Source organism: Hylobates moloch, unplaced genomic scaffold (genome assembly GCF_009828535.3).
Source record: "Hylobates moloch isolate HMO894 unplaced genomic scaffold, HMol_V3 SCAFFOLD_1, whole genome shotgun sequence".
NCBI lineage: Eukaryota > Metazoa > Chordata > Mammalia > Primates > Hylobatidae > Hylobates > Hylobates moloch.
The window spans coordinates 43,708,457-43,733,611 of record NW_026652276.1 but is presented as its reverse complement, the minus strand read 5'-3'; positions in this window follow the sequence as shown (position 1 = coordinate 43,733,611).

Sequence of the window (25,155 nt, the reverse complement as noted above, 5' to 3'; positions counted from 1 at the left end):
TAGTTTTTGAGGAAGTAATTATGTGCAAATCAGAAAGTGGATTCATAAGAGGAATGCTCTGCTTTTATGCAATACAGCTCTCAAGTATAATCTTTCTCAGAAGTGGAGACTTTTATAAGTAGAGTGACAGTTCATGTTAATGTAGTGGTGGAAGTTAGTGGCCTACTAATAAAGCCTTCTTATTTGAAGTGGTACAAGTTAATTTGTTTAGATAGTGAATATTCTTTTTTTATGGGGTAAAAAGTGTCCAGAAAGGTAATATTTACAACTACCTTTCAAATTATGATATATTGTGAGGTATGTTAATACGTTATATAGATGACCTATTTCTCTTTCCTGACACATTTTACTGATTCTCTACTCTAGTAGAGTGTAGGAGTATTAATAGAGGGTATTAGAATCTAATCCTAGTCACGGTTTTCATAAGGGGATGAGGGTGCATACAGATGTCCTAATACTTATTATTACAAGGGTAGTTTTCAAATTTAATTTTAGCCATAGTATCACGTATTTAAACAATAGTTGTTTGCAAATATTAATATATATACAAATTGTGGGGGTTGAGGGGAGCTGCCATAAGAAAAGTGAGGGATGGCAGAGTCCTAGCCACAGTGTCCCTAGTCACTACACTCCCAGCTGCAGAAGCTCCTCTCAGAATTTCAGGAAGAATGATTGGAAAAGGATTGCAAGCTAAAACACTTATAGGAGCCAGCTAAGTAAGTGAGGGAAGGCCACTAGGTATTTTACATGTAATATATGGACATGATTTTCATTTTCATAAAGAAATATCCAGGCTCATAGAAAAATATATATATACTATCTATAGACTATATAGAATATCAGGTCTCATAGAAAACACAGGCCTCCAACTGTATTTTTCATTTGATAACTTTGTGGTGACATGGCAACAGAGACAACAGTGTAAATGTGACTTTTAAAGGCAACCTACAGCCTCAGTTTAGGGGAGGCATCAGGAAATGTTAGGAATTGTGGCAAATTGAGCATAAACTCCACCTAATGGGGGCAGCTACTTTTTGTCTGCAGCCAAGTGTTGACCTGTGAGAATGTGAGCACAGTGCTGGCTGCTAGAGCCATCTGAAAGTTTAAAAGGAGTTTTCAAGCTAGGCTCCCTTTTCTATGAAATTTTCTGATTTTTAAAAATTGGTTCAATATTTTTTAAATATTTTGCTAGCTGAATCAAATTATTTGTCAAATTTTGCCCAGTCTCTAGGCTACTAGTTTATGAACATGCTTTGAAAGAATCTGTATTTGCCAGTGCATAAGAAAGCCACCTAGACCACCCTATATTTAGTTTATTTGAGTTGAAGTTTTTACTGTAAGCTATAGACAATTTTGGGTAATAGTTTTGAATTATAAACCATGTAATGTAAACCATATAAAAAAAAAAAAAACAAGGTTGTCAAATTTAGAAAGATGAGTTCAATACCTGGGCCTATCACTTAGGCCTGAAGCAGCAATTCAGACAGGTTAAGCTGCTCTCAAAGATTCCCTGTGAGAAATACCAAGCACCATTAGAGACCATTATGAACAACAACAGGCCAACAAATGGGAAAACCTAGAGGGAATGGATAAATTCTTGGACAAATACAACCTACTAAGATTGAACTAAAAATAAATAGCTAACCTCAAAGGACCAATAATAAGTAAAAGGGTTAAATCAGTAATAAAAAGTCTCCTAACAAAGAAAAGCTCAGCACTGGGTGGCTTTACTGCTAAATTCTACCAAAGTCTCAAAGAAGAACTAACACCAACTCTCAAACTATTCCAAAAAAAATGAAGAGGAGGGAATCCTTCCTAATTTACTCCATGAGGCCAGCATTATCTTGATATTAAAATCAGAGAAGCACACAATGAAATAAAACTACAGGCCAATATCCCTGACGAACATAGATGCAAAAATCCTCAACAAAACACTAACAAAGCGAATCCAACAGCACATGAAAAAGATAAATACATAATGATCAAGCAGATTTATTCCAGGAATGCAAGGATAGTTCAACACATGAAAATCAATGAATGTAATATATCACATGAACAGAACAGATGACAAAATAGATCATCTCAAGACACAGAAAAAGCATTTGATAAAATTCAACATCCTTTCATGATAAAATTCTCAAGATATTAGATATAGAAGAAACACCTCAGTGCAATAAAGGCAATATATAACAGCTAACATCATAGAAAGAATTTCCTGTAAGAACTGGAAGAAGACAGAATGCCCACTTTCATCACTTTTACTCAACATAGTACTAGAAATCCTAGTCAGAGCAATTAGGCAAGGGAAAGAAATAAAGGGCAATCAAGTTGGAAAGGAGAAACCCAAATTGTATCTCTTTGAAGATGACATGATCTTGTACATTGAAAAATCTAGACTCTACCTAAAAACTCTTAGAATTTATAAACAAATTCAGTAAAGTTGCAGGACATAAAATCAACATACAAAAAATCAGTAATGAGTCTATACATTAATAAATGGGCTGGAAAAAGATCAACAAAGCAATCCCATTTACAATGACTAAAAAATACTTAGAAATAAATTTAACCAAGGAGCTGTAAGATCTCTACAGTGAAAACTATAAAACAGTGATGAAATAAATTGAAGAGGACACAATAAAATGGAAAGATATTCCATGCTCATGAATTAGAAGAATTAGTTATGTTAAAAGTGACATATTACCTGAAGCAATCTACAGATTCAATGCAATCCTTATCAAAATACCAGATGCTCTTGACAGAAATAGAAAAAATCCTAAAATTTGTATGGAAACACAGAAGTACCTGAATAGCCAAAGCAATACTGAGCAAAAATAACAAACTAGAGGCATCACACTACCTGACTTGAAAATATACTGTAAAGCTATAGTAACAAAAACAGCATGGTATCTGTATAAAAACAGACATATATACCAATGGAATAGAATAGAGAACCCAGAAATAAATCCACATAAAGGCATACCTCATTTCACTGTGCTTTACTTTACTGCATTTTGCAGATATTGCATTTTTTAAAAAATGGAATATTTGTGGTAACTCTGTATTGAGCAAGTCTATTGATGCCGATTTTTCAAAAGCATGTCCTCACTTTGTGTTTCTGTGACACTTCAGTATTTCTGTCAAGATTTCAAACTTTTTCATTATTATATCTGTTATGGTGATCTGTGATCATTGATGTTACTATTGTAATTGTTTCAGAGTGCCAAAAACTGCACTCATATAAGATGGTGAGCTTAATTGATAAATGTGTGTTTTGACTACTCCACCAACCATCCATTTCCCCATCTCTCTCACTGTTCTTGGGCCTCCCTATTCCCTGAGACACAAGAATACTGAAATGTAGCCAATTAATAACCCTGTAATTGCCTCTAAGTGTTCATGTGAAAGGAAGAATCACACATCTATCACTTTATTTATTTATTTATTATTTTTTGACTCTTATTTTTGATTCACAAGTACATGTACAACAAGAGTACGTATACAAGAGTACAACACAGGAGTTTGGTGTGCAGATGATTTTGTCATCCAGGTGATAAGCATAGTACTCCATAGGTAGCTTTTTGATCCTCACCCATCTTCCGCTCTCCACCCTCAAGTAGCCCCCAGTGTCTATTGTTTCCTTCTTTGTGTCCCACTTATAAGTTAGACGTGGTATTTTATTAGCTCCCACTTATAAGTGAGAACGTATGATATTTTATTTTCTGTTCCTCCATTAGTTCATGTAGCATAATAGCCTCCAGCTCCATCCATTTTGCTGTAAAGGATATAATCTCATCTTTATGGCTGCATAGTATTCCGTGGTGTATATGTACCACATTTTCTTTATCCAGTCTACTGTTGATTAGCATTTAGGTTGATTCCTTGCCTTTGCTATTGTGAATAGGGCTACCATGAATATACACATGGATATGTCTTTATGGTAGAATGATTTATATTCCTTTGGGTATAATCCCAATAATGGGATTACTGGGTTGAATGGTAGTTCTATTTTAAGTTCCTTGAGACATCACCAAACTTCTTTCCACAGTGGCTGAACTTGTTTACATTCCCACCAGCAGCATATAAGCATTCCCTTTTTTTTCCAACAGCCTCACCAGCATCTGTTATTTTTTGACTTTTTAATAATAGCCATTCTGACTGGTGAGAAACAGTATCTTACTGTGATTTTGACTTGCATTTCTGTAATGATTAGTAATGTTGAGTATTTTTTATATGCTTGTTGGCTACATGTATGTCTTCTGAAAATTTTCTGTGTGCTTTGCCCACTTTCTAATGGGGTTGCTTGTTTTTTGCTTGATATTTTAAGTTTCTTATAGATTCTGGATATTAGACCTTTGTTGGATGGATAGTTTGCAAATATTTCTCCTATTCTGTAGAAATAAACTCTCTTGATCATGTATTTTGCTGTGTAGTAGCTCTTCAATTTAATTAGGTCCCATTTGTCAGTTTTTGTTTTTGGGTGCAATTGCTTTTGGTGTCTTCATCATGAAATCTTTGCCGAAGTCTATGTCCAGAATGGCATTTCCTAGGTTTTCTTCTAAGGTTTTATATAAAACTATAAAGTTTTAGGTTTTACATTTAAGTCTTTAGTCCATCTTGAGTTAATTTTTGTATATGGTGAAAGGAAGAGGTACAGTTTTCATCTTGTGCATGTGGCTAGCCAGTTATGTTGACACCATTTACTGAATAGGGGATGATTTCCCTATTTCTTTTTTTGGTTGAATTTGCCAAAGATCAGATAGCTGTAGGTGTGTGGCTTTATTTCTGGGCTCCCTATTGTGTTCCATTGTCCTGGGTATCTGTTTTTGTGTCAGTACCATGCTGTTTTGGTTATTGTAGCCTTGTGGTATAGTTTGAAGTAGGGCAATGTGATGCCTCCAGCTTTGTTCTTTTGGCTTAGAATTGCTTTGGCTATTTGGGCTCTTTTTTGGTTCCAAATGAATTTTAGGATAGTTTCTTCTAATTCTGTGCATAATGTCATTGATAGTTTGATAGGAATAGCATTGAAATCTGTAAATTGCTTTGGGTAGTGTGGCCATTTTAACAATATTGATTCTTGATATCCATATGCATGGAGTGTTTTTCCATATGTTTGTGTCATCTTTAAGTTCTTTCAGCAGTGTTCTGTAATTCTCATTGTAGAGATCTTTGTCTCCCTGGTTAGCATTATTCCTGGGTATTTTATTCTTTTTGTGTCTATTGTGAATGGGATTGTGTTTTTGATTTGGCTGTCAGCTTGGACATTGTTGGTGTATAGAAATGCTACTAATTTTCGTACATTGATTTAGTATCATGAAACTTTGCTGAAACTACGTGTTAGTCACATCTAGGAGGTTTTGGGCAGAGACTATGAGGTTTTCTAGGTGTAAAATTATATTTTCTGCAAACAGATAATTTGATTTCTTCTCTTTCTATTTGGGTGCCTTTTATTTCTTTCTACTGACTGATCGCTCTGTTGTTTGTGTCCTTTGCCCACTTTCTAATGGGGTTGCTAGTTTTTTGCTTGATATTTTATTTAAGTTTCTTATAGAATAAGAACATAGTACTATGTTGAATAGGGGTGGTGTGAGTAGACATCCTTGTCTTGTTCCGGTTCTCAAGTAAAATGCTTTCAGCTTTTGCCTGTTCAGTATGAAGTTGGCTGTGGGTTTGTCATAGATGGCTCTTATTATTTTGAGGTATGTTTTGTCAATGCCTAGTTTGTTAAAGGTTTTTAACGTGAAGGGATGTTGAATTTTGTTGAAAGCTTTTCTGTATCTATTGAGATGATCACATAATTTTTTTTGTAGTTCTGTTTGTGTGATGAATCACATTTATTGATTTATGTACATTAAACCACCCTCGCATCCCAGGGATAAAGCCTACTTGATCACAGTGGATTAGCTTTTTGATGTGTTGCTGGATTTGGTTTGCTAGTAGTTTATTGAGGATTTTTGGATCTACGTTCATGAAGGATATTGGCCTGAAGTTTTCTTTTCTTTTCTTTTCTTTTTTTTTTTTGTGTGTGTGTCTCTGCCAGGTTTTGGTATCAGGATGTGATGGTTAAAATTAGGTGTCAATTTGATTGGATTGACAGATGCCTAGATGGATGATAAAGGATGTTTCTGGGTGTGTTTGTGAGGGTGTTGCCAGAGGAGACTCATATTTGAGTCAGTGGACTAGGAGAGGAAGATTCACTCTCAGTGTAGGGGGCACTATCCAATCACTGCCAGCCCAGTGAGAATAAATCAGGCTGAAGAAGATAGGAGAAGGTGGGATACATTTGCTTGCTGAGTCTTCTGGCTCTTTTTTCTTCTCAAGTGGGATACTTGCTTCTGCTCCTCTTGCCCTTGGATATCAAACTTTGGTCTCTGGGACTTACACAAGCAGATTCCCAGGAGCTCTGTGGCTTTGGTAGCAGACTGAAGGCTGCACTATCAGCTTCCCTGGTTTTGAGGCTTTCAGACTTGGACTGAGTCACTGGCAGCTTGAACCCTGTACCTGGAAAAGTCACAAGCACTCAATAACCTGTGATTGCGGTCTCAGGGGCTGACCCTTGCAAAGCCACAAGGGCAGAGCTGCCCAAGGCCTTGGGAGCCCATCCCCTGCAGTAGTGTGCCTTGGCTGTGGGATGTGGAATCAAAAGAGATTATTTTGGAGCTTTAAGGCATAATGACTGTCCTGCTGGGTTTCAAACTTGCATGGGGCCTGTATCCCCTTTCTTTTGGCTGATCCGTCCCTTTTGGAATGAGAATATTTACCCAATGCTTGTACCCTCATTATATCTTGGAAATAAATAGCTTGTTTTGATTTTACAAGCTGATAGGTGGAAGGAGGTGAGTTTCAGATGAGACTTTGGACTTGAACTTGGGACTTTTGAGTGATTGCTGGAATGAGTTGACTTTGAGAGACCGTTGGGAAGGCATGCTTGTATTTTGAAGTGTGAGAAAAATGTGAGATTTGTGAGGGGCCAGGGTTGGAATCATAGTTTGAATATTTGTCCCCACCCAAATCTCACATTGAATTGTAATCCTCAGTATCAAAGATGGGGCCTAGTGGGAGGTGATTGGATCTTGGAGGTGGTTTCTCATGAATGGTTTAGCACCATCCCCTTGGTGCTATCCTCACAACTGTGAGTGAATGTTCAAGGAATGTGTCTGTTTAAAAGTGTGTGGCATGCCTGCTCTTGCTCCCATTATTGCCATGTGTCTGCTCCCTCTTTGCCTTCTGCCATGATTGAAAGCTTCCAGAGGCCTCCCCAGAAGCAGATGCTGCTAGGCTTTCTGTACAGTTTGCAGAACCATGAGCCAATTCAACCTCTTCTTATAAACTACCTAGTATCAGGAATTTCTTAACAGCAGTGCAAGAATGGCCCAACACACGGGATAATGCCTGCCTCACAGAATCAGTCAGGGAGGAATCCCTCCTCCTTAATTTTTTCAAATAGTTTCAGTAAGAATGGTACCAGCTCTTTTTATACGTCTGGTAGAATTCAGCTGTGAATCTTTCTGGTCCAGGACTTTTCCTGGTTGGTAGGCTTTTATTGTTGATTCAATTTCAGAATATTTTATTGGTCTGTTCAAGGTTTCAATTTCTTCCTGGTTCAATCTTGGGAGATTGTATGTTTCCAGGAATTTATCCATTTCTTTTAGGTTTTCTAGTTTGTGTGCAGAGAGGTGTTTGTAATCTCTCACTTTAAGTCAAAAGCTAGAAACAATTAAGCTTAGTGAGGAAGGCTTGTTGAAAGCTGAGATAGGCCAAAAACTAGGCCGTTTGTGCCAAACAGTTAAGCAAGTTGTGAATGCAAAGGAAAAGTTCTTGAAAGAAATTAAAAATGCTACTGTAGCGAACACACAAATGATAAGAAAGCCAAACAATCTTATTGCTGATACGGAGAAAGTTTTAGCAGTCTGGATAGAAGATCAACCAGCCACAACATTCCCTTAAGCCAAAGCCTAATCCCGAGCAAGGTCCTAACTGTCTTCAATTCTGTGAAGGCTGAGAGAGATAAGGAAGATGCAGAATAAATGATTAAAGCTAGTAGAAGTTGGTGCATGATGTTTAAGGAACAAAGCCATATTCATGACATAAAAGTGCAAGGTGAAGTAGCAAGTGCTGACATAGAAGCCACAGCAAGTTATCCAAATCTAGCTAAGATAACTGATGAGGGGGGTGCTACACGAATTAATAGATTTTCAAGGTGGATGAAACAGCCTTCTATTGGAAAAAAAGATGCCTTCTAGGACTTTCATAGGTAGAGGAGGAGTCAATATCTGGCTTCAATGCCTCAAAAGATAGGTTGACTATCTTGTTAGGGGCTAATGTAGCTGCTGACTTTAAGTGGAGGTCAATGCTCATTTACCATTTCTCAAACCATAGTGTCCTTAAGAATTATGCTAAATCTACTCTGTCTGTGCTCTATAAATTAAAGAAAATAGCCTGTATAACAACACATCGTTTATAGCACGGTTTACTGAATATTTTAAGCACACTTTTGAAAAGCACTGCTCAGAAAAAGATTCTTTTTAAAATACTACTGCTTATCAACAATGTAGCTTGTCACAAGAGCTCTGATGAAGATGTACAAGAAGATTAATGTTTTTGTGCCTACTAAACACAGTATCCATTCTCTATCCAATGGATCCAGGAATAATTTCCCCTTTCGAATCTTATTATTAAAAAAAACCCAAATATCTTGTAAGACTACAGCTGCCATAGATAGTGATTCCTCTGACAGATGTGAATGAAGTAAATTGAAAACCCCTGGAAAGGAGTCACCATTCTAGATGCCCTTAAACACATTCATGGTTCATGGGAGGAGGTCAAAATATCAACATTAATAGGAATCTGGAAGAAGTTAATTCCAATCCTAATGGATGACTTTGAGTGGTTCAAGACTTCAGTGGAGGAAGGAACTAGATGTGTTGGGAATCATGAGAGAACCAGAATTAGAAAAATGTGTTCAATCTCATGATAAAACTTGAATGTATGAGGAGTTGCTTCTTATGAAGAGGCAAGGAAAGTGGTTTCTAAAGATGAAATCTACTCCTGGTAAAGCTGCTGTGAACATTGTTGAACTGACAATAAAGAATTTATAATATTTTATAAATTTAGTTGATAAAGCAGTGGCAGAGTTTGATAGGATTGACTCCAATGTTGAAAGATGTTCTACTGTGGGTAAAATGATATCAAACAGCATCACATACTGCAGAGAAATCTTTCATGAAAGGAAGAGTCCATCAACATGGCAAATGTCATTGTCTCATTTTGAGAAATTGCCACAGCCACCCCAGCCTTCAGCAGCCACCACCCTGCTCAGTCAGCAGCCATCAACATCAAGGCAGGACCCTCCACCAGCAAAAAGATTATAAAACTTGTTGACCGTTCAGATGACTGTTAACATTTTTTAGCAATAAAGTTTATTTGTTTATTTATTTATTTTTATTGAGACAGAGTCTTGCTCTGAAGTGCAGTGGCATAATCCTGGCTCACTGCAACCTCCAACTCCCAGGTTCAAGCAATTCTCATGCCTCAGCCTCCTGAGTAGCTGGGATTACAGGCACCTGCCACCACGCTCAATTCATTTTTTTTTTGTATTTTTAGTAGAGTCAGGGTTTCACCCTATTGGCCAGGCTGGTCTTGAACTCCTGGCCACAAGTGATCTGACCACCTGGGGCTCCCAAAGTGCTGGGATTACAGGCATGAGCCACCACATTTGGCCAATAAGGTATTTTTAAATTAAGGTATATACATTATTTTTTAGACATAATGCTATTTCACACTTATTAGACTACAGTATTGTGTAAACATAACTTTTATATGCACTGGGAAACGAAAATTTTTGTGTGACTCACTTTATTGCGATATTTGCTTTACTGCAACAGTCTGGAACTGAACCCACATCTCTGAGGTTTGTTCTTATTTACAGCCAACTGATTTTTGATAAAGGCACCAAAAACATACATTGGGGAATGGGCATCCTCTTCAATAAAGTATGCTGGGAGAACTAAGTATCCATATGCAGAAGAATGAAACTAGACCCTTACTCTTCCCGTATAAACTCAACAATGAATTAAAGATTTAAATGTAAGACCCAAAACTATAAAACTACTAAAAGAAAACATAGGAAAAAATACTTCAGGAGTTTGGTCTAGGCAAAGATTTTATGAGTAAGACTTCAAAAACAGGCTACAAAAACAAAAGTAGACAAATGAGACTCTATAAAACTAAAAAGCTTCTGCACAGCAAAGTAAACAATCAACAGAGTGAAGACACTACCTGTAGAATGGGAGAGAATATTTGCAAGCTATACATGCAATGAGGGACTAAGATCCAAAATATACAACCAACTCAACTCAACAGCAAAAATAATGTATAATCCCATTAAATATGGGCAAAATATCTCAATAGACATTTCCCCAAAAAGACATAGAAATGGCCAAGTATATGAACAAATGCTCAGCATCACTAATCATCAGGGAAATGCAAATCAAAGCCTCCATGATGTATGATCCCACCTCACTTAGAATGGCTATTATCAAAAAGACAAAAAATAACAAGTGCTAGTGAGAAAGTGGAGAAAAGGAACTCATATACGGTTGTTGGCAATGTAAATTGGTATAGCCATTACAGAAAACACTATAGGGGTTTTTCACTAAACATAGACTGATCATGTGATCCAGCAATCTCATTACTGATTATCTAAAGGAAAAGAAGTCAGTATATTGAAGAGATATCTGCACACCCATGTTGTTTTTTTTTTTTTTTCGAGATGGAGTCTCGCTCTGTCACCCAGGCTGGAGTGCAGTGGCGCAATCTCGGCTCACTGCAAGCTCCGCCTTCCCGGGTTCACGCCATTCTCCTGCCTCAGCCTCTCCGAGTAGCTGGGACTACAGGCGCCCGCCACCACGCCCGGCTAATTTTTTTGTATTTTTAGTAGAGACGGGGTTTCACTGTGGTCTCGATCTCCTGACCTCGTGATCCGCCCGCCTCGGCCTCCCAAAGTGCTGGGATTACAAGCGTGAGCCACCGCGCCCGGCCTGCACACCCATGTTTATCGTAGTACTATTCATGTTAGCCAAGATACGAAATTAAACTAAATGGTTATTAACAGATTAATGACTAAAGAAAATGTGGTATATATTCACAATGGAATAATATTCAGCCATAAAAAAGATAAAATCCTGTCATTTATGGCAATGTGATTGAGCCTAAAGAAGCAGTCCCCAACCTTTTTGGCACAAGGGAATGGTTTTGTGGAAGACAGTTTTTCCACTGGGGTTTGGGAATGGGTGGGGGATAGTTTTGAGATGAAACTGTCCCACCTCAGATCATCAGGTATTAGATTCTCATAAGGAGTGCACAGTTTGGATCTCTTGCATGCACAGATCACAATAGACTGCACACTCCTATGAGAATCTGAGGCCACCGCTGATCTGACAGGAGGTGGAGCTCAGGAGGTAATGCTCCTTTGCTTGCCACACTGTGCAGCCTGGTTCCTAACAGGCTAGGGAGGCTACCAGTCCAAAGCCCAGGGGTGGCCCAGGGGTTGGGGACCCCTGTGCCTAGAGAACATTATGTTAAATGAAATAAGTCAGGCACAGAATGGTAAATACTGCATGTTCTCATGCTTGTGTTAGCGCTAAAAATGTCAAGGTCAAAGAAGTAGAGAGTAGAATTGTGGTTATTACAGGCTGGGAAGTGTAGTGGGGAGGAAAGAATAGGAAGAGGTTTGTTAATGAATTAAAAAAAAAATTATAGGGGAGAAAAGGATTAAGTTCTGGTATTCAATAGCACTAATGGGTGAATATAGTTAATAATAATTTATTGTATACTTTCGAAAGGTTGAAGGGAGGATTTTGAATGTTCCCAACACAAAGAAATGATAAATGTCTGAGGTGACAGATATACTAATTACTCTAATTTGATCATTACACATTGTATACATGTAACAAAATATCATTCTGTACCCCATAAATATGTACAATTATTGTGTGTCAACTAAAATAAAAGGAAAATGAAAGATTTCCTGTGACAACAGGACATTTAATATCTTTTTTATTTTGGAAAGAACACTGATTGGGTAAACATGAGCCTGAATCCTAGACCTTCTATGTGAACTTGAGGAAACTATTTAAGATTTCTTTGCCTTATTCTCCTAAACTGTAATCATAATGATACTAATATCCTTCTAATGACTGAATAAAGATTAAAATAGGTAACAAATGTTAATACTTGACATTTAATAAACACCCAATAAAGGGTAGATACATAATTATTACAGATATCTTTATATGCATTGCTTTCTCACAACCTAACATGTTTGCACAGTCTTGTAAGGATGATTAAATTACATGATCTATATATGTTGAAATACAATGCCTACTAAACACTCAATTAATTTTGGTTATTATTATTATAATGTGTTATGAGAGTTACATGTTACCCAATGGCGTGCAATAAATAGTTCCATACAAAGGCTGACATTATGCTCTGGTCAGTGGACTCACAGTTCTGATGAAGCTTTACAATGCTCAGTGTCCATATTCTTAAGGTTTGGAGAGCTAGCCATCATGCAATTTTTCTAAAATCAGAGCTGATTTGATTATTTGCTTGTTTCTGTTTTTTGTTCAGTATAGTTTTCAGGGTAACTTGCTCAGCAAGGATGGATTTGCTAAAAGATTTTAGGAGACTCCTATTTCACAGGAATATTCCCTGTATTAAGAGCTATTTTAGAAACATTCAAAATACTCCACAAACAATGGAAAACAATCCTTTTAGAAGTTTCCACCACAGAATGACCAGATCTGTTATTTTGTCGCTCATTTTACAACCACTACAAGACGTACTGAGAAGGTTCTTTTCCATTCTGTCTAGACACCTTTCCCTAGACAACATCCTGAAACATAAGAATAAGCACAAAAATGAACATATTACATCAAACGTACCACTGAGAAGAACGATAAGTTTAACAGTTTCCCACGTGGGAGGCATATTGACGGTAATTATCTCTCCTCCCACTTCACTCAGCTTTATGAACTCCTCTGTCGTGGCTGGGAGGGTCTGGTCATGCCTCACCACATACTTGAAGCATGTTTTAATTGGCTAGAGGAATAGTGCGGCTTGCAGGCAGAGGGAGTTAAAGGAAATTGGTGTTTTCTTGGGTGGGTAGGCTCTATGCTGCTCATTGCTAGTACTCATGGGAAATTTATTCTCACAAGGTCCAAATGAGTTATCAGCATGTTTCGAATAATGTTATCAATTAGCAAGATGTTTTCAATAGTATGAAGCTTTTTCAAGGACATGTAACTACCTATGGGAAGTTATTTATTCCTCATAACAGGTTTTTGTTTGTTTTTCATTTTTATTTCTGCATACAGATTACAATTTTAAGTTAGCAGAACACCAGCTCACATGGAAACAGTCTCCTCTGTGAATTCTTTCTTTGGCTGACAGACGTGAGATGTTAGCTGTCTAAGAAGACCTTCACACCAACACCTTCTTAGAAGATATTGTAAGATAACAATCCTTGAGTGGAACCTGAAATCTTTATAAACGCTGTGTGTAGGAAAACAAGAGGCAGTTCACACAACCACTTAACACCTCTTCTTAAAAGCGAATCCTTGAAGGAGTGGTGTTCAAATATTTAAGTAGATTAGATACTTTATACACGCCACATCCAAAATGCTCAGTATTCCTAATACATTTCATATTCTCCCAAGTTTTAATGGTTGATGCACAATCACATTAATTTTCTATTAATTTCTAGGAATATGTACACAGTAGCCTTAGGAGATAGAAGACAACTATTACTTTACATTTTTAATTGTTTTGTTTTCATGTCCCTGAGAGCAAAATTAAAGTAACTTAAAAAATTAACTCAGATACTCTTATTTATTTTTAAGAAGACATAGATCCCCCACAGGGAGACTTTTACATGTTGTAATAATGTTCACAAACAGCTTCTCTTTAAATGTAACACTATTCTAAGCCTCTTTTCCTCCATTTTATTTCATATACATTTATGCATCTGCATGCACATATAAGCATATGTATTTATATTTAGTAGGTATAATTTATTACACATAAATCTAAATGTCTATCATATACAGTAAATTGGAACCTAGCATGATACTAGCATATTAGAGATTCAATGAAAATGGTGGCTGATTATATACAATGTATTAATTAAAAAACCCCAAAACTGACTATATGTGTCTTTATTTGATGAAAATAATGATTAAAAAATGTAACCAGGCTGGGTGGCACAGGTGTCATTCATAACATTCACTGACATAATATGGTAAGGTTTTCCATGCATGCTATTTTCTGCTACCTCCTCACTGCCTTTAGGAGTTGAAATACAATATTAAATTGCTTACTGCAGATACCACAACACCTCATAATTATGGCTCTATGGAAATAATTTTCTCTAAATAAACCTGGAAACATATTTTTAGGGTTGCATTTTCTTTTTAGACTGGCAAATGCTCCAGCTTATCTCATTGCTCTATTTTACCCAGTGGAATTTTGCCAGCGGTGGATCTGATTGCACTCACTGCCTGAATCAGGTTCTTATGAAGCATTTCGTCTTCGCTGAAAATGCAAAAATGCATAAACTAAGTTGAAAGTTACTGATGGACAGCCTTAGTGAATTACGTTTCCTATCAGCTGTCTTGAATCTGATTCTAGCATAGGAAGAATCACATTTGCTGATTCCACACCTGGAATCTGAAAGAACAGATTCCTCAGCTTTTCCCAAAGAAATACAACACCACACTTGAAAAGATGGCATTTCCTTAGGAAATTATATTTATATTACTCTATATCTGATCATCTTAAAATCAGATGGAAAACATTTTACTTTCTATTTTTTCCCGTAGGCAGGTAAAATCTCTAGGTCATTTTTTTGAGTCATCAATGTCTCTCATATAGAAAACGCGATTGTTGATTTGCTTGCCAAAGTATAAAATAATTAACAGTGGTCTTGCAATTAAATAGTAATTTAGCCTCAGCTTTAATGTTTCAATTAAAACTTAATAAGCATGCACGAGATGTATTTGCAGTGTATGTTGAGTAGTGATAAAAAACACTTGTTTTGCCCACTTTTGCAAACTGGTAGATAGAACATATTTGTTTACTTGTAACATGATAATGCCTCGAGGTGTGAACACTGGGGTATGGAAGAGGTGAAGAGACAAACATTGTAACAGGTATTCTGCAGAAGTGTCAAGAGATGCAGAATGTTGCAACACAAACAAAAGATGGTGAATTGAAAATGATCTGTCCAGGGGTTGAACTAAAATTCTAAGAATGGCAAATAATAACATTATGTTGCTTGATTCATGCGTCTTTAGAAAAATTCAAGATGGCTTCAAGATGGTATGTTAAATTGTAATTTTTAAACAGATATTAATTCATTATTAATGACTAGTATATATTAGGAAAAAACAGGAAACAATGTATTTGCCCTACTATATAAAGTAATAATAATAATTATATTCCATTTCCTTAATTTAAAACATCATTTTTTTTAACACAATAGGTATTTTTTTTTTTTGAGGTGGACTCTTGCTCTGTTGCCCAGGCTGGAATGCAATGGCATGATCTCAGCACACTGCAAACTCTGCCTCCTGGGTTCAAACTATCCTCCTGCCTCAGCCTTCCTAGTGGCTGGAACTACAGGCATCTGTCATCACACCTGACTAATTTTTGTATTTTTAGTAGACACAGGGCTTCACCATGTTGGCCAGGCTGGTCTCCAACTCCTGACCTCAAGTGATCTGCCCACCTCGGCATCCCAAAGTGCTGGGATTACAGGTATGAGCCACTGAGTCCAGCCTACAGTAGGTAAAATTATCACCTGTCTAACTGAAGCCACTGATACCGACTTCTATATTGTACTATTAAAAAGTTAAATAGGCTGGGAATGGTGGCTCATGCCTGTAAATCCAGCACTTTGGGAGGCTGAGGCGGGTGAATCACGAGGTCAGGAGTTTGAGATCAGCCTGGCCAATATGGTGAAACCGCATCTCTACTAAAAATGCAAAAATTATCCAGGTGTGGTGGCGTGTGCCTGTATTCTCAGCTACTCAGGAGGCTGAGGCAGAAGAATCACTTGAACTCAGGAGGCAGAGGTTGCGGTGAGCTGACATCATGCCACTACACTCCAGCCTGGGTGACAGAGCAAGACTCCAACTAAAAAAAAAAAAAAAAAAAAAGTTAAATAATAATTGAGAATAAATACTATTTGTAAGATGTCAAACTGAATGTTTTTATTTTTGAATTCCAATATTTAAAAGTGAAACATTTCATTTATTTTAAGTAAATTCTCATAAACTGCATGTTTTCATTTTGAAGTGTTATTGCCAACTCAGCTTTTCTTAACCTATTTAATAAAATGGTGGAATCTTGACACATTGCCTGATGTTACTCAAACCCTCCACTCCTTTGGTCCTGTCAGGATCCTTGTCAATTTTATTTTTTTTAAGCCTACTAATTTTTGAAAAGTTATTATTTTCCTCAATAATTGCTCAGATTTTATTTAATTTTCCTCTCATCTTTTGATGTACATAAAACATTTAATTTTGAAAAGAACATATGCTTAAGGAAAAGGACACAATCTTACTATGAAATAAGTATATGTCAAAGAGAAAAATGATGGCTCAGTATGTCAGTGAAGTATCTGATTTAGAAAGAAAATGCTACTATTTTCTTCTATTAATTCAGTCTTTAGCCAACATTTTTGAAAAAATCTAATTCTTCAAATAAAAAAAATCCATACAATTGAGTTGAGCAAGGTCTTAATCTCTTCCATCTACAATGTATATATTTTTCTTCCTAATGCCAAAATATTTCAGTGAAAAAGTGAAACTAGCAACATGTAGCCAAAGCAACCAGGCAAGTTAATGATTTTTTTTTTCTCTCTACCAGGTTGATTTGGCACTTTGCAGACACTGCTAAGCCAGCTCATGTTAGTGCTTGAAGTAAAGTGTTTCAAAGTTTCGCTTAGTTGTTTTTCTCATTTTGATATAACTTTTGTTTTCTGGAAATCTTCAAGAAATTTGTTATCCAACACTAGTAAAACAACCTGTTGCATTTAAAAAGACATCAAATATCATAACAAAAAAGAATAAATCAAATGTGAGAACAGCTATAAATTTTTAGAACATTTCAATCTTTCACTGCAACATAACATTCATTGTGATGATGACCATGAAGACAGAAAAAGATTTATAGATTCTGACATAAGAAAGAACTGGCTGTACAGATTACCTTTAAGACATAACTTTATGTGAAATCAAAGATTAATTGCTGTGGTAATAAAGCTATAAAATGTTACTATTAAAATCCTTAATTTACAATCAATTTTAAACCAAAAAGTACCTTAAACTATTTTTAAATAAATAAGTTGTAAACATATATGAAACTTAAGGATACATCCACCATGCTTAAAATGGTGACAAATGTTCACTGACCTGGATATGCCATTGGTTTTGACAATGAACTTGGGGCACCTTGACAACAACCTGCAATTGAATTTATTTTCTGATCAGTACCACAGTCAAATTGATCTGGCTCCATAATGATTACCAACATTTTCAGCATATTCTTCCAGATTTCCATGTATTCTTTGGCAGAAAAAGAGACAGTTTGAAGATTTTCCCTTTAAACCATTGAAATTTTGGAATTCCTATTAAATATCTTGTCAGCGCACGTGCATCTCTGACACCACCAATCTCTGTTCAGCTCAGGATATTTCTCTGAAGATCTAGCTCTTACTTCTGAGTGAGAATTACATCAGAACTCCTCATGTTTCCTTAAGCCAGCAATAATGAACATGGATTATTATGTATTAATTAATTTCATTATAATGGTAAATATGTTTCAAGTTTTGAACTAATCTTTTAATAATAATGTGAGCCTATTTAACTTCTAAAAATTAATCTCCTTGCATTGTATTATCTCTGTGATAGTTAAGAGTCAGAGTGACATTATTTCTGAGGGCTCTGTTCTGTTCCATTGATCTATATCTCTGTTTTGGTACCAGTACCATGCTGTTTTGGTTACTGTAGCCTTGTAGCATAGTTTGAAGTCAGATAGCGTGATGCCTCTGGCTTTGTTCTTTTGGCTTAGGATTGACTTGGTGATGCAGGCTCTTTTTTGGTTCCATATGATCTTTAAAGTAGCTTTTTCCAATTCTGTGAAGAAAATCATGGTAGCTTGATGGGGATGGCATTGAATCTATAAATTACCTTGGGCAGTACGGCCATTTTCATGATATTGATTTTTCCTACCCATGAGCATGGACTGTTCTTCCATTTGTTTGTATCCTCTTTTATTTCATTGAGCAGGGGTTTGTAGTTTTCCTTGAAGAGGTCCTTCACATCCCTTGTAAGTTGGATTTCTAGGTATTTTATTCTCTTTGAAGCAATTGTGAATGGGAGTTCACTCATGATTTGGCTCTCTGTTTGTCTGTGATTGATGTATAAGAATGCTTGTGATTTTTGTACATTGATTTTGTATCCTGAGACTTTGCTGAAGTTGCTTATCAGCTTAAGGAGATTTTGGGCTGAGGCAATGGGGTTTTCTAGATATACAATCATGTCATCTGCAAACAGGGACAATTTGACTTCCTCTTTTCCTAATTGAATACCCTTTATTTCCTTCTCCTGCCTAATTGCCCTGGCCAGAACTTCCAACACTATGTTGGATAGGAGTGGTGAGAGAGGGCATCCCTGTCTTGTGCCAGTTTTCAAAGGGAATGCTTCCAGTTTTTGCCCATTCAGTATGATATTGGCTGTGGGTTTGTCATAGATAGCTCTTATTATTTTGAGATACGTCCCATCAACACCTAATTTATTGAGAGTTTTTAGCACAAAGGGCTGCTGAATTTTGTTGTAGGCCTTTTCTGCATCTATTGAGATAATCATGTGGTTTTTGTCTTTGGCTCTGTTTATATGCTGGGTTACATTTATTGATTTGCGTATGTTGAACCAGCCTTGCATCCCAGGGATGAAGCCCACTTGATCATGGTAGATAAGCTTTTTGATGTGCTGCTGGATTCGGTTTGCCAGTATTTTATTGAGGATTTGACAAACCTGACAAAAACAAGCAATGGGGAAAGGATTCTCTATTTAATAAATGGTGCTGGGAAAACTGGCTAGCCATATGTAGAAAGCTGAAACTGGATCCCTTCTTTACACCTTACACAAAAATTAATTCAAGATAGATTAAAGACTTACATGTTAGACCTAAAACCATAAAAACCCTAGAAGAAAACCTAGGCAATACCATTCAGGACATAGGCATGGGCAAGGACTTCATGTGTAAAACACCAAAAGCAATGGCAACAAAAGCCAAAATTGACAAATGGGATCTAATTAAACTAAAGAGCTTCTGCATAGCAAAAGAAACTACCATCAGAGTGAACAGGCCACGTACAAAATGGGAGAAAATTTTCGCAACCTCCTCATCTGACAAAGGGCTAATATCCAGAATCTACAATGAACTCAAACAAATTTACAAGAAAGAAACAAACAACCCCATCAAAAAGTGGGCAAAGGATATGAACAGACACTTCTCAAAAGAAGATATTTATGCAGCCAAAGAACACATGAAAAAATGCTCGTCATCACTGGCCATCAGAGAAATGCAAATCAAAACCACAACAAGATACCATCTCACAGCAGTTAGAATGGCGATCGTTAAAAAGTCAGGAAACAACAGGTGCTGGAGAGGATGTGGAGAAATAGGAACACTTTTACACTATTGGTGGGACTGTAAACTAGTTCAACCATTGTGGAAGTCAGTGTGGCGATTCCTCAGGGATCTAGAATTAGAAATACCATTTGACCCAGCCATCCCATTACTGGCTATATACCCAAAGGATTATAAATCATGCTGCTATAAAGACACATGCACACATATGTTTGTTGCGGCACTATTCACAATAGCAAAGACTTGGAACCAAGCCAAATGTCCAACAATGGTAGACTGGATTAAGAAAATATGGCACATATACACCATGGAATACTATGCAGCCATAAAAAATGATGACTTCATGTCCTTTGTAGGGACATGGATGAAGCTGGAAACCATCATTCTCAGCAAACTACCGCAAGGACAAAAAAACAAACACCGCATGTTCTCACTCATAGGTGAGAACTGAGCAATGAGAACACATGGACACAGGAAGGGGAACATCACACTCTGGGGACTGTTGTGGGGTGGGGGAAGGGAGAGGGATAGCATTAGGAGATATACCTAATGTTAAATGACGAGTTAATGGATGCAGCACACCAACATGGCACATGTATACATATGTAACAAACCTGCACGTTGTGCACGTGTACCCTAAAACTTAAAGTATAATAATAATAAAATTAAAAAAAAAGAGTCAGAGTGACTTTGGGACATTTTTTTTATATCCTTATCATCATGTCCCCTTTAAACCAGTTCCAGATTTCCACTTTAGTTACCTCTCCTCCTGAAAGTGCTATCAACAGTAACCTAGATATGCAATACAAGATAAAGTGATATGATCTTCTTGCCTTGGTGTTTGAAATCTTTTGGAACATGACAGTGAATGCTGGGGGATTTTTTTCCCCCAGTGTCAATTTCCTACATAATAAATAATATATTCATCAAGGAAAAAGTTTTAAAATATTGTAAACGTACTCTGAGTGAGATATTGATCTAGACACAAGACAAGTAATTTCTGCAGTCTAATGGAGGTAGAGTGGGGAGGTGGTGTATTTCTTTATTATGGTGGTGTTACAGAATTATCCAACGTGCCAATTTAAACTGACCCATGGAAGAGTACTCTCTGGGTTGGAGTCAGAAAATCTGCATTTGTAACATCCTGCACTGGTGCTTATATACACAACGACATTTAAGAACAATGGCATGTTTACCTAATGTGTAAGGGCATGAGTTCTGAGTTCATTTCAGTGTGAGTGGTTCCTACTCAGTGGGTGGTTTTCCTTTCTTCAGGGATATATGGATTCAGGTTCCTCCCTGAATCCATATATCCATTTGTGATCTCTGTATCCTTGGGGGCCCTAGACTCCTCTGCTTTCAGATGGTGGATAGGGAGAAAGATAATGATGAATGCAGACTCATTTGTTAAAAACCTTGGTCTGGAAGTAACACTCTTCATTTCTGCTCATAGTCTATTGGCAAGATGTAGTCTCATGGCCATACCTGAAGGCGTAAGAGCCTGGGAGATGCAGTCTTTGTCTAGACAGTTAATTTTTTTTTTTTTTTTTGTAGCAACAACTATACTCTCTGGAAAGCAGAACACAACTATTTTGTATATTGTTTAACTCCAACACAGCAGTCACTTTAATGGCCTTGAACTTGGCAATGTTTTCTTAGACGTGACATGTATAAGCAGCAACAGAAAAATATAGATTCATGAGATAGATAATAAATATCCTTGTGATGGTTAATTTTAGGGATCATCTTGACTGGGTTAAGGGATATGCAGATAGCTAGTACAGAATGTTTTCTGGGTATGTCTGTGAGCAAGTTTACAGAACAGACTGATATTTGAACCAGTGGACTAAGTAAGGAAGATCTGCCCTCACCCAGTGTGAGGGGCCCCATTCAATTGGTTGAGGTATCAGATAGCCCAAAAAGGCAAAGGAAAACAAATTCATTCTCTCTTCTGGAGCTGAGAAACCCATTTTGTTCCTGCCCTTGGACATCAGAGCTCCAGATTCTTGGGCCTTTAGACTTCAGCACATAGACCAGCATCCCCCCACCCACCTGTTCTCAGGCTTTCAGCCTCAGACTGAGCTATACCACTGGCTTCCTGGTGCTCCAGCTTGAGTATGGCACATCGGGGGACTTATAAGAGTGTGAGAAAGCTTCCATAATTAATCACTCTTAGATACCTATATTTATATCTCTATCTATATACTCTGGCTGCAAGTTATATTCCTCTGGAGAGTCCTGTTTTTCTGGTTCTATTTCTCTGGAGAACCTTAACTAATATTGCTCTGAATGACTGCTGTATGATCAAATGATACAGCACACGAAACTATAATATTCATGTCACTAGACAACTGCACAATATTATTTCCGATGTTAAAGTAGATCCTATTTATATCTTTATTAAACAGTTCTTTATGTATTAATATAACTAACTAGCGATGAGTGATGCATTTCTAATTCCAAAGGTAGTGCAAATACCTTTCTAGGAATAATTTTCCATGGCATAGTATGACAGCACATAGACTGTTTTTCCACAGTACTTATTTTCAAAAAGAAGATGAACAGAAAGTCTCAAAGGCTTGATTCTTGTCACAGTGAAAGCAAAACAATCTATCATAGAATTTATGAAAGGAACTTTGCACAAGGAAATAGACTCATTTTTGGCCTTGAGAAACCCATAGGCTGCTCACGACATGCAAATAATTTTTGTGTTTTCCTAAAGATAATTAATAGGATTAAACCTTTTTCATTACCTTGTTGGAAACAAAAGAGCCAAATATATTCCACTTAATGAGAATTTTTCTTCCAGGCATAAAACACCTGGTCTGAACTATGGGAAGATACTGCTATTCAAAGATGTTAAAAAGCATCCTTCTCTGAGATACATTTAAAAAATTATATCAGGGAAAAATAAGACACATAAACTGACTAACATCAGGGTGTACCTATTTATTTAGTGGGCAATCAGTACCATTAAGTTAAACTAAGTTTACCTTAGAATGTTACATATATGGCAGCAGAATGAACGTGCAACTTCAAAGTCTTCACAAAAGACCTGTTAAAACAGGAAAAAATACATTAAAGCAAAAATAAAATTTAAAAAATTGAATACAAAAACGCTAATTGGTCTGTCATGTGCCTACAGTCAACCCTCGGAATTTTGGTTGGTAGGTAGCCATGAAAACAACAACAATGACAATCACAAGACAAATGGCATTGATTGAATGCTTCTTATTTTCTAGATATTATTCTATATGAAACTCTCATGTTTTCTTCGAAGAGCTTTACAGTTCTAGTTCTAACATTAGGTCTTTGGTCCATCTTGTGTTAGTTTTCATATATGGTGTAAGGTAAGACTTCATTCTTTTGCATGTGGAATACAAAATCTCATTTATCCAAGCAGGAGTTGTACAAGGGAGTTATTTATCTTGGGTCAATTTCTCTAGAGCAGATCCTGAGGTGAGGATTTGTGTTATAGCATTTTATTAAGGTACCGCCCTGGGAGAAGCCAGAAGGGAATGGGGGATGTAGAACAGGGAAAGGAAAAAGGCAAGTAGGGTAGTTTCTGGTGACGTTCTAGCCCTGGTCTCACTCTTTGGGAGAACTTTGGAGGGCAAATTACAGGTTGGACCTTGTCCTCATAAGGTAGAGGTTTCCATATCCCTAGGGGGTAATGTAATTCCCAGTCACTTCCAGCTTTCTGGCCAGGCAGGAAAAATGGTTCTAGTGACTCAAGGGAAGTCTTCCAAAGGGAGATTCAGATGCAGGCTGTTTGAAGCAAATGCCAAAGGAGCTGAGGAAAAGAGTACCCATGAAAAAAGTCTGAGGGAATGTGGACCAGAGTCCCAGTGTGTTCACTTCTGTTTCACTCACTTCACTTAACAGATTTTTTAAAAAAATAGAAGCTAGAAGATTGGAATAACTTTCCCTAGTTGACATGATTAATAGGAAAGCTAAGAAGAAGTCTAGATCTAGGACTCCAAATCTTTTGCTTTGGAGAGTTATTGGACCTGTGGGAAGAATATGGTAAGTGGACTGTGGCAGAGATGAGCAGTTCAAATGGGATAAGCACGTACTTATCACTGACAATCATTAAGAGTCCTTCCTCCCATACCCTCCAAAAGACTGCTGTGGGGTGATAAAGACATGAATTGGAAGAGGCATGAGAATAAAGGGAGTGGTCATTTTTAAAATGTCTGTGTTCTCTCGAAATGGTGCTGGGACAATGGATATCCACATGACAAAAAAAAAAAAAAAAAAAAAAGAAGAAGAAGTTGGATCCACTACTATGTACAAACATTAAAAATGGCCAAAGACGTAAATGTAAGCACTGAAACTATCAAACTCTTAGAAGAAAGCATAGGGGTAAACTATTTGTGGCCTTGAATTTGGCAATGGTTTCTTAGATATGACATGCACAAGCAGCAACAGAAAAAAATAGATTCATTGGATTTCATAAAAATAAACCTTTTATGCTTCAAAGGATACTATCAAGAAATTAAAAAGACAACCCAACAAATGAGAGAAAATAACTTACATCTAGAATATATATGTATACACATATGTAATACATCATATATCATATACATTCATATATGAATATAAATATAAAATAATTACAATTCAATAATTAAAAGACAACATATTACAAATAAAAACTACAATATTGAAAAAGGGTCTGTGATATATTTTGGCTGTGTCCCCACCCAAAATTTCATCTTGAATTATAATCCCCATAATCCCCATAATCTCCACGTGTCAAGGGTGGGACGAGGAGGAGGTAACTGGATCATGGGGTCGGTTTCCTCCATGCTGTTCTCATGATAATGAGTGAGTCTCATGAGATATTATGGTTTTATAAGCATCTGGCATTTCCCCTGCTTGCACTGACTCTGTCCTGCCGCCCTGTGAAGAAGGTGCCTTCATCTCCTTTGCCTTCCACCAGATTATAAGTTTCTTGAGGCCTCCCCAGCAATGAGGAACTGTGAGTCAATTAAATCTCTTTCCTTTATAAGTTACTCAGTCTCAGATAGTTCTATATAGCAGTGTGAGAATGGACTAATACAGTCTGAATGGGCATTTCTTCAAAGATGATACAAAAATGGCCCATGCACGTATAAAAAGATGCTCAAGATCATTAGGTATCAGAGAAATGCAAGTCAAAGCCACACTCTCTAGAATGGCTTTAATAAAATATACATATAGATAATAACCAGAGTTCGAAAGGATGTGGAAAAATCAGAACCCTCATCCACTGCTGGTAGCAATGTAAAATGGTGCAGCTACTGTCTGGCAGTTCCTCATAAAACTAAACACAGTTTTTTTGGTTTCGACCCAGCCATTCTACTCCCAGGTATATATTCAAGAGAAACGAAAACAGGTGACCAAACAAAAACCTGTACACAAATGTTCACAGAAGCAGTATTAATAACCAAGTGT